General features: G+C 41.8%; 1 pseudogene across 1 annotated transcript; it reads right to left on the bottom strand.

Annotated features, from left to right (window-relative positions):
- Nucleotides 1-765: 765 nt before the first annotated feature.
- On the bottom strand, nt 766-1,584 carry LOC307101031 (proteasome subunit alpha type-6-like; annotated as a pseudogene). The gene has a single exon. The product of its transcript is annotated as a proteasome subunit alpha type-6-like (transcript).
- Nucleotides 1,585-11,004: the final 9,420 nt, after the last annotated feature.

Raw genomic sequence — 11,004 nt, forward strand, 5'->3', positions numbered from 1 at the left:
TGAATCTTTCCTACCAGAGAAGTGGAAACTGCAGGGAGAAAGGAACTATAAGAGAAGGGGAGAGGATGTATAAAAGAGTGGCAAGGGAGAGTCACTCACTGACTACCGATGGGGTGACCCTATGGGGCCCTCAACATTAGGGGATTGTGTCCCACTCCCACAGTTAGTGCCTAGGAGTAAGTTAACTAGTCTAGCGGTGCCACTCTCAATCCCTCATCACACTATGAATGTTGTACAGGGTGGCTTGCTTCACTGTGTGAAATAGATTACATCACTGTATGACGTAGATTACATCACTTGGACTTGAGTAAAGAACTGATTGTACCCTCTCCTGTGTTTGGGTGTGTTGATTTGAGGAAGTGGTAGGACATGTCTTTCCTCACCATCCCCAGGCAGTTATCTGGACCCTTCAGTGGGAATGGTGGGTTGAGAACAGGGCTGCTTTTGAATCAAGCAACCATCAGGGAGACTTTGTCTTTTGACCATTCTATCCACCCCAAAGTAAAGATATATTTAATTTTTAAGAAAATTGTATATTGTAATATTATCCATTTCTAAACACATCTCCCCACTCCCATGAAGAATGTGTACAATGTTAAGTAAATTAGTCAATGTCAGTAATTTTGTTTTATTTGTTAATCCTCACTCGATATTTTTTTGCCATTGATTTTTCCCCCCAAACCACTGTTTTTATTTATATAGAGCCCACTCAGTGCAGGAGGAGTGGGAGAGGTTCCTTTTTCAATCCAAGGGCCTCCATAATGTTCAATTGTTGTTACCAAACACACAGGTAAGTGGCGTAATGGATTTGGTAAACTGACCACAATGTTTAGCCTCTTCTGCTAGAGCAACAAGATGAGTGTCAATCTCTGCTTCTGTAAGAATCCTGAATTTAGGATTTTCAGCTGTAACTACTCCAACTTCTATTTCTGAAGATTTGAAACCAATGGATAGAACAGTAGACAGGCAGGTAATCGCAGTTTCCACTGTCTGTTCAAATGTCCAATCAAATTTCTTCACTTTTTTTTCAAGTTGAAAAAAACCCCACAACAAACTGGTTGACTCAGTTTGTTTAACGCCTGCTGCAGTGGCTTTAAACCCACAGTAGTAACTTGCAGGATCACACTTGTACACCTGAGGGCCTTGTTCTTCACCTATACCAATTAAAATCATACAACAACCAAGGGGCCTCATTTCAGCATTCTGTGTGTAGACCTGAGAAATATCAGCAACTCTTTTGCATAGCATGTCCATAGGAATCTCATAGTCATACTTGTATTTCCAATTAGCTGCCTCATAACGTTCCCTCTGTACCCGAGATCTGCTGTCAGCTGTCATTCTTGTCATCACACGGCCAATGTTTTCGGTTATCTTGAATAAGAGAGTGACTGTGCTGGAATCCAGTAATTTGTTTGGTACTTTCTTCTGTGTGACAATTACTGCACAGTCTTTCCCTCTGACAGCTACTGATGTAAGGCCACCCTGGTTAATAGCCTTAAAAGCATATTCTACTTGGTAAAGCTGGCCCTTGGGTTAAAAAATGGTAATGTGGCTATCAAAACCAGCGCTGGAACCATGGGACATGTTGATGCAGCCACTACTTCAAGAACGGTCTCTTGCCATTGATTTTTTAGGGAGAATGCAAGGGAGGGAGAGAGACAGAGAGAAAGAAACATCGATGTGAGAGAGACACATCACTTGGTTGGCTCCTGCATGTGCGCCCACCAGGACCAGGGATTGAGCCTGCACCAAGGTATGTGCCCTTGACCGGAATCAAACCCACAATCCTTCAGTCCACAGGTTGACGCTCTAGCCACTGAGTAAAACTGTACAGGGCTATGTCAGTAATTTTGACCATACCTACTTTGAGTCATGCCAAATGGAAGGTGGACAGGGATCAATTAGTTTATGACATGTGTTGAAATTATAGGATCCTACAAAATAAAACCTTCAGTGGTTAGAACATACTGTTTTAAAGCTTATGAAGATTTCAAATACTGGATGGGCAGAAAACAATTTAAATGTTTGGATTTGTTATTATTAGTTTTAAACCTTAGGTAAAATATCATTTCAAAACCACAGCCTTTGAGTGTTAGTAGATACTGTGGGCAGAAGTGGTGAGCAACATGCCAGTGTACCTACCATAGCTCGAGACCTCATTCTGAGAGAGAAAGTTTGGGTTTGGGAATTATTTTAGACAATTATTTTTTTGCCATTTGCCATTGTCACCTCATTTAACCCACAAACTATGTTATTCAAACAAAAATTTATCAGGGAAGAATGAATCCATAAAACACAGGCACTATATAGGATTTTAAAATCATAAAAAATACACATTACAGGAAAGTTGAAGAAAATTTGGGCTTAGTATCATGGAACTGCTGTCTTCCTTTATCCCATTGTTTGTGACCTTGACTATTTTAGTCATGACGTAAACCAATGGAATAAAATCACTGACATGTTTATTATTCTCTAGTCACACTGGTAGTTATTAATACTATAGAGGTGGCAAGGACACTTTCAATATACAGTGCCTCCTGTCAAGAGAAAATGAAGACCTTCCGGTAAAGTCCCCAGAATGCTGGCAGTAGGCTTTGTCCTAAGTCTGTCTCCTGGCACAGACTCTTAATGTGGGGATCTGAACTATTCACCCTAAACTTAATATAAGGGAGGGAAAGATAACAGTGTTGGAATTCCTGGTGTTGCCGGCAGAGAATACTACCCTCACTACTACTGCTATTACTACTATTGCTACTACTACCAGTAATAATAATACAAACCATAGCCATTACCTGCTGTTTACTATGTTCTAAGTGCCTTCCACACATCAACCAATCTAATCCTCACCATAGCAATAGATACCATTACTATCTTCCTTTCACAGATGGGGAAACTGAGGCCCAGAGAAGTCATCACACATCTGTGAAGTGGAGGAGCTTGGATAGGAGTAGGTGCTGAAGGGTGATTTAGACGGATAGTAAAAGTGAAGAAGATAGGATTTTTCTCTAAGGTGGAAAAAGTCACTTGGGAGAAAGCTGCTCCATCTTTGGAGCCCCTACTAACTCTGAGGAGAGAGAGCCATGTCAACCTCCCAGGCCCAGCTTTTTGCACCTCCCAGGTTCTGCCCCACCACCTGAAAAAGGCCAAGGACTGGGATAGAGGCTGTGTGGGGTCACTGCGGAGATTCTGCTTATCTGCAGCCAGGCATCCCAGCATCATGAAAGGTTTGAGCGGGACGGATAGCTGGGGATACATGAAACTCTCCCCCTTTACAGAGAGGCCCTTAGTACCACACAGACTTAGTGCTGGGCCACAGGGACACCTTTTCTTTGGTCCTAGGAAAGCAGACTTTTTGGGGGCCTGGGACGTGGGGCAGTTAACTGAGCAGGAATCTGGAGCCCAATTTAATTATTTCTTTCTTTACCTCCTGTCCCTGACAGGCAGGAATGACAAGGATAAAGGTTAGGATAAAAGGGAGGAGATCCTACCAAATTTTATGGAAACATGTGAACAGGAAAGAGACTTTCAGGTGGGATTTATTTATAGCTCTGTGGAATGTACGGATTTGTGTTTATGGGTATGAGCATTCAGGAACCGTAAAGTTTAAATTCCTTTAATGTCCTTAGTAGGTGACCTTGAAGTATTCATTATTTTGTTTTTCATATTGATGCTTATTAGGGAAAGTCAGAAAATTCAGAAAATCTCATTTCCTCACAGAAATTCCTGTTGGCCCCTCTTCATGAGTGCCTCTAGCCTGGGCATTCTTAGGTGCTCTGTGTTTTGGACATGGGATCATCATGTCCCTGTGGTGTGGGCTGGGGTTCCACTCAGGCACGTTGGAGAGAAGGCACCTTCCACTGTGGCTGTGTTTTATCTCAGCCCTCTTACTACTGTGCCCAGAGAATCATTCTCTTTCCACCTCCTAATCATGCTTCTGGGTACTGTACGGTAAGGGTGACATTTTTCTCTTGACACGCACCATTATAGTACATAACCATCCTTGTCACTCTTTGTCACTTTTAATAACGATGAAATCTCTTACACAATGTCTAGAGCTTCATAAACATATGTTGATGGCACTATTTTATCAGCCCTCCAACAGCCAGGGTCACAGACAACGTGCCAGAAGAAGGAAGACAGTGAACATAATATTATAAATAGATGTGTAGCTTGAAAATGACCCTCTTTGGTGTGGGACATTAGTTGGCAATGAGAAGTGATGAAATGCAATAATCATGTTATTTTACTTAGGGAAGTCTCCAGGTGTATGCCAAATGCTTGCTATGTTTAATCTGATTGGTATCTTAGCATGGCAGAGGTTTAAATGTTTATCATTGTTATTTCATGACAATGGAAAATGAATTAAAAGATAAGAATAGAGTAAAAGTGCAAATTGGATAGTGAAAAGTTAGCATATGATACATAATTTTAATTTAGGAAATCTAAGTGAAACATGTAAGAACAATATGCCTTATTTATATTTTATTCTGAAGTTTTAAGCATAAGCATTGGGGACCATTTAGGTATTAAGTTGAAATTCTAGTACTAACCCCATTTTTTGCTTCTTGATCTTTCATTCATCCTATATTTTAACAATGAAATACCTAAAAGGTATATTGGCTTTGTTACTTGGGGATCAAAAATGTCCCCAAGTCATTGGTTTAGACTTGCCAGTACATGGGCTAATGATTCATGCGTAATAGACCTCAGAACTCCCAGCTTCTGGGGAGACAGGAAAGCACCCAAAACAATATCACCATCAACAGCAACAGCACCTGAAATAATGACAATACCATTAATTGCTATCTGTGTACATTAATATTAACCTTTTCAGTATCCTGTTTAGACAGGTATTATGTTAATAGTATAAGGGGTCAAGAGTTCAGGCAGTGAGGTTAGATCTTGGGTAAGTTAATTAACTTCTCTCAGAATTACAATTTCTTCATCTGTAGAGGAGGAAGTATTATTATTACTTACAATAGGATTACCTTAAATTTTCTCCCTGACAATTAAATGAATAATGCAGGTAAAGTACTTAGCACAGTGCCTATTTTATGATTGCTAGTTTATTATCATCATTGTCCCCATTTTTCAGATGAAGAAGTGTGGGCTCAGAGATTCAGCAAGCTGGGAAATGGAAGGCAGGAATCCAAAAAAGAGGCACCTGACTTCCAAACCCCTACTGGTCATCGACAGCCCACTACTATGTTGCATTAGGGAATGTTGCTTTGTGGGAAAGGAGGGCATGGGAGTGAGGTTCAGGCTTTGGCTCAGAATCTAACTCTAACTTTGGGAAGAGGTGATAACGGATGTAGGGAAAAGCAGTTATTTATAGCTGGGGCCTCAGATGCTGCCTCTAATTGACACCCTTGTCCCTGCTGCATTCTGCCTTCTCCCAATGGTGTTGCCCTTTCCATTGTCATGATTGCCCAACCCTAGAAAAATGTTTAATTGGGTCATTCATCTAGGTCCACTGTCTCTGAACTCGCTTAATTCTCCGGATAACTAAAAGAAGGGAAGGGGGATAACCTACCAGTCAGATATTACACCTACCCCACCCCGTTATGTTATTTAGACCTGGATGCTTGGCTTGTCTGCACAACCCTCGTCAATTTATGCAGCTTCATTTGTAGCGTCGAGCAGGAAAGGCAAAACAAGGGCTATTCTTGAATGAGTCATCACAGGTTACTAATAAGTGGTTGCTCTGATTTTCTATCTTTTCATTTCCTTTTCTGCTAAAGAATAGCATTTGGACTGTGCAACTCCCCACCCCTTGCAAAAATCTGGGAGGAGAGATGCTGTTTGAAGTTAAAGACTTCTTTGTGTGATATCTTATAAAACTTGACTTTGCACTCTTGTTTTTTTAGAAAAAAAATTCTGTAGTATAATCTGACAAGGATTGGTAACATCACCATTCATTGGTATTTAGTCACTTTTCCCTCTGTGTTTTCAACTCGAGGATTCTCCTTGGCATTAGATTTAGTTGTTTGCACATTTATTTTTCTTGGTTGGAGGATAGGCTTCTTGTAGGCAAGGACAAGGCTTCCTTTTCTTTGCTTGCACCACACCTGGTACAGACTGCTGCTCAGTACGCATCAGAGAAGGTAGAGCTAGTGAATCACTGTGTACTAATTCGGGCGAAACCTTCTTGCTAGTCATTAACTTGACAAATGTGTGAAAAGGAGAGGGAGCTCATAGATCGGAGTCATAAATAATTTTAGCAAGTTGGGTGCCTTTGGAAGTCACTAATTAACACCAGGGTGAGGGGAAAAAGGAGAGGGAAGAAAGATGCAGAAGAAATTACCTGAAGATAAAAAAGAGGCTACAGTTTTACATCACCCATTATTTATTTCTTGCTGTTCCCAACCCCTGTCTTGGGCCAGTGTGCTCTCCCATTATCCCAACTACAACATCTTTTTAAAGAAATATATATTTTTATTGAGTTCAGAGAGGAAGGGAGCGGGAGAGAGAGATAGAAACATCAATGATGAGAGAGAATCATAGATTGGCTGCCTTAACCACTGAGCTGTGCCGGCCGGACCCCAGCTACAAACATCTTTACTTATATTTTTTTAAGTTTAAACAAGAGAATGGATTTCATTGGACTCTCAAATCAGAAAGAGGTAGGGGCTGAAACTATTTAGGCAGTGAAAAGTGTCACAGTTTTTCTTCATTTAGCTAGATCAAGAGTTCTGGCATAGCAGGTGAGTAGAAATGGTACATCTGAACATCTGATCTCCCGGGCTCAGGAAACTAACAGTGATGATTGGGAGAGGAAGTGCAGGAGGTAGGATCAACTGTGTAATTAGGGGCAATTGTGCAACTGGTCATACATCGATTTGGGGGAATTAAACATATTTAGTCCAGAACTAGGCTGGGGTAGACCTACTATAAATGAGGGTCTCCAAGTGATTTCAAGCTATTGCTTGTGCACTGCTTTGAAAGAAATGGCTTTCCATTTTCTGTTTTCTTTTTTAAATGTGTTTTTATTGATTTAAGAGAGGAAGAGAGAGATCAATGTTACATCAATGATGAGAGAAAATCATTGATCAGCTATCTCCTGCACGCCCCCCACTGGGGATTGAGCCCGAAACCTGGGTATGTGCCCTTGACCGGAATGGAACCCGGGACCCTTCAGTCCGCAGGCCGACGCTCTATCCACTGAACCAAACCCGCCAAGGCCATTTTCTGTTTTCTTAAACCTTTTTATTTTTTCTTCTTTTATTCTCCTCTGATGTCTTCCCGGACTGATAGAAAGAAAGAAGGAAAGCGGGAAATAAGGAACTACTTGGTTATAAAAAGAATAAGCAATTTCCTAAAGGCAGGCACCATAGTGGGAGCTCTAGGTACTTTTACTCCTAAACCAAAAAGTCCTCAGAACTGCTTTTTCCATTTATGACACATTCAGCATACTTTTATGTAAACTTAAGGTGGTTTTTACCAATCATCATGACAGGCTGCATTGGGTTTCCTAAACCTCACTGTAAACAAAATAACAGTTTCAAAGAGTTCTGCAGAATTTGTGTCAAATGGTTCAGGGCAATATGTGTTTTTTGTTTTTTTCCTAGAGATATCTCTGAAGAGAAGAGGAACAGGAAAAGAGAGAAGGAAAAATAGTGGGCAATGAGTCAAGTTAAGAGGAAATATATTTAAAGAAGTGAAACACTGATTGCAATGGATAGATTTTATTTTTGTTGTAACGAAGAGTTCAGGAGCTTCTTATTCTCAAAGATGAATGCAATTCACTTGGCTTGTTCTGCAGACACATGATGATAGTTTGAGTCCACTGCCAGCATTTCAGTGTTGACTCCATTCCTGGACTGTGGGGACGATTAGCAAACAACATTCCCCTCCTGTTCCATCTGTGACACTTTCTGTCATTTAGTTTCCAATTTGAAATAGTTTTATTTACTCTAAAGTAGGATGGTGCTATGTTGCTAGTGACAGGGTCTGAGCTCCATCATCACAAAAAATGCTGTCAGCATAGTATTAGAGAATAAAAGCTAACAGGTGGAAGTCAGGTAAAGCAGCATGCACAGATGGCAGTGCAAAACCCTATCTTTATTCTACTTCAGGCATGCTTTGAATTTCCATACCCTTGCTAATGAGGCACAAAGCTATCCATACTCATGGGAGAGGCAATCCTAGAATTAAATTAAATTAACTAATTAAATGAATAATTAACTAATTAATTATTCATTTCAGAGAGAAAGAGAGAGAGGGAGAGAGAGAGAGAAATATCAATGATGTGAGAGAATTAGTGATTGGCTGCCTCCTGCACGCCTCACACTGGGGATCAAACCTGCAACCTGGGCATTTGCCCTGAACAGGAATTGAACTGCAACCTCCTGGTTCATAGGTTGATGCTCAACCACTGAGCCATGCCAACTGGGCTACAATTTCATTTTAGTAATCTGGTCTCAGCATTCTTTTTCATCCTCCCAAGAAATCTGCTATCCACTTTGCTAAAGAGTAACACAATAGGTACTAGAAGGCTCAATTCAGTTCATTTTATTGCCTCTCCTTATAGTGTTTTTACAATTGGATTATAAAGATGATAAAAGCATCATTCCTGACCTCACCAAGTTTATAAATTAGCCAAGAGAGACAAAGGCATAGGAAGCATGGACGCAGGTTGAGACACTATCCTATCTAATAAAAGAATAATATGCAAATTGACATTACCTCCACTACACCCACAAAGCCACGCCCACCAGCCAATCAGAAGTGAGTATGCAAATTAAACCCAATCAAGATGGCTGCGGCCATGGAGAGAGCAGGAGGGAGGCTTGGGTTTCCCCGGCGATGGAGGAAGCCAACCTTTCCACACACCCTGGCCAGCCCAGGCCTCCACTCAATGCTACAAAGTTTCAATTATAGAAGATAAATAAATCCCAACAAAAATGGCGGCAGCCACGGAGCTGGAGAGAGCAGGAGGCTAGGGTTGCCCCCAGCAATGGAGGAAGCCAAGATTCTACAGCCCTCACTTGCCTTGGCCTCCGCTTAAGGCTACAAAGTTTCAATTATAGAAGATAAATACATCGCAACAGAAATGGCTGCGGCCATGGATTGAGCAGGAGGCTTGGCTCCGCTCCAAGCTACAAAGTTTCAATTGTAGAAGATAAATAAATTCCAGATACCAGGGCCTCTGCTTGGGTCGCCGGGGGGTGTGGCTGGCCTGCAAAACACCACAGGCCCCTCTCCCAGGCTGCCCCATGCCCCAAGGGAACCCCCACCTTGATCCGGGACACTCTTCAGGGCAAACCAGCTGGCCCCCACCCATGCACCAGGCCTCTATCCTATCTAATAAAAGAATAATATGCAGATTGACCATCACTCTAACACACAAGATGGCTGCCCCCATGTGGTCAACGATCCTGCCCCCATGTGGACACAAGATGGCCACCACAAGATGGCCAGCAGGGGAGGGCAGTTGGGAGGGACCAGGCCTGCAAGGGAGGGAAGTTGGGGGCAATCAAGCCTGCAGGAGAGGGCAGTTAGGGGTGACCAGGTTGGCCGAGGAGGGAAGTTGGGGGCGACCGGGCCTGCAGGGAAGGGCAGTTGGTGGGGACCCAGGCCTGCAGCAGTTTGTGGGGACCAGGCCTGCAGGGAAGGGCAGTTAGGGGTGACCAGGCCTGTAGGGAAGGGCACTTAGGGGCAAACGGGCTGGCAGGGGAGCAGTTAGGCATCAATCAGGCTGGCAGGAGAGTGGTTAGAGGGTGATCAGGCTGGCAGGCAGAAGAGGTTAGGGGCAATCAGGAAGGCAGGCAGGCAAGCAGTTGGGAGCCAGCAGTCCTGGATTGTGAGAGGGATATCCGACTGCCCGTTTAGGCCCGATCCTGTAGGATCGGGCCTAAACGGGCAGTCGGATATCCCTCGAGGGGTCCCAGATTGGAGAGGGTGCAGGTTGGGCTGAGGGACACCCTCCCCCAGTGCATGAATTTCCATAATATTATCTAATATTGAATACATATTCAAATTTCCCTAATTGTCCCAAATATATATCTTTTATAGATTTTTTCTCCCCAATTCATGATTTGATCAAGGTTTACACGTTGCATTTAGCTGTTGTATCTCTGTGTCTCTTTGGATTTATATTTTTGTTTTGCTTTGTTTCATGACACCGAATCTTTGAAGGGTTTAGGCTGGTTATATTGACATATGTCTCATGTTGAATTTATCTTATAATATCTTCATGAATAGATTTAGGTTAAACATCTTGAGAAAAAATCCAACAGATAGATATTGTTGTAGTATATACTATTAATAACTTTAAATCTAGGGTTCATGGACTTCATGGGTTTATATATCTATCTATCTGTGTTCTACTGGAGGTATATTTTAGTTTTTATAAAATTTTCAAAGATTCTATGAGCCCCCAAAAGTTAAGAATTGGGTTAGAGGAGTAAGTCATTATTAGCCTAAAGTTAATAGGTTTCAATCTATACTTAAATCTTCTTAATCCATTATGTGCATTTTTAATTTTAGTTTTTATTTTAATTTTTAATCCTCACCTGAAGACATGTTTATTGATTCTAGAGAGAGGAAGGGAGATATATCTAGAAAGTGAGAGAGGGAGAGAGAGAAACATGGATGTGAGAGAGAAAGATAGATTGGTTGCCTCCATATGCACCCAGACTGAGGATCAAATCTACAACCTAGGTATGTGCCCTGACTGGGAATCAAACCTATAACCTTTTTGTACAGGACAGTGCTCCAACTGAGCCACCTGTCAGGGCTGTTGTGTGCATTAAAAGTTTTTTTTTTTTTTTTTGGTAATTTTAAAAAATTAATTTGAGAGAGGGAAACATTGATTTGTTGTTCCACTTATTGGTTCATTGGTTGACTCTTTTTTTGTTTGTTTGTTAATCCTCACCCAAGGATATTTTTCCATTGATTTTTAGAGAGTGGAAGGGAGGAGGAGACACACAGAGAGAAACATCGCTGTGAGAGAGACACATCGATTGATTTGTCTCCTGCACATGCCCAGACCAGGGCTGGGGA

This window comes from Cnephaeus nilssonii (assembly GCF_951640355.1).
Source record: "Cnephaeus nilssonii genome assembly, chromosome: 6".
Classification (NCBI taxonomy): Eukaryota; Metazoa; Chordata; class Mammalia; order Chiroptera; family Vespertilionidae; genus Cnephaeus; species Cnephaeus nilssonii.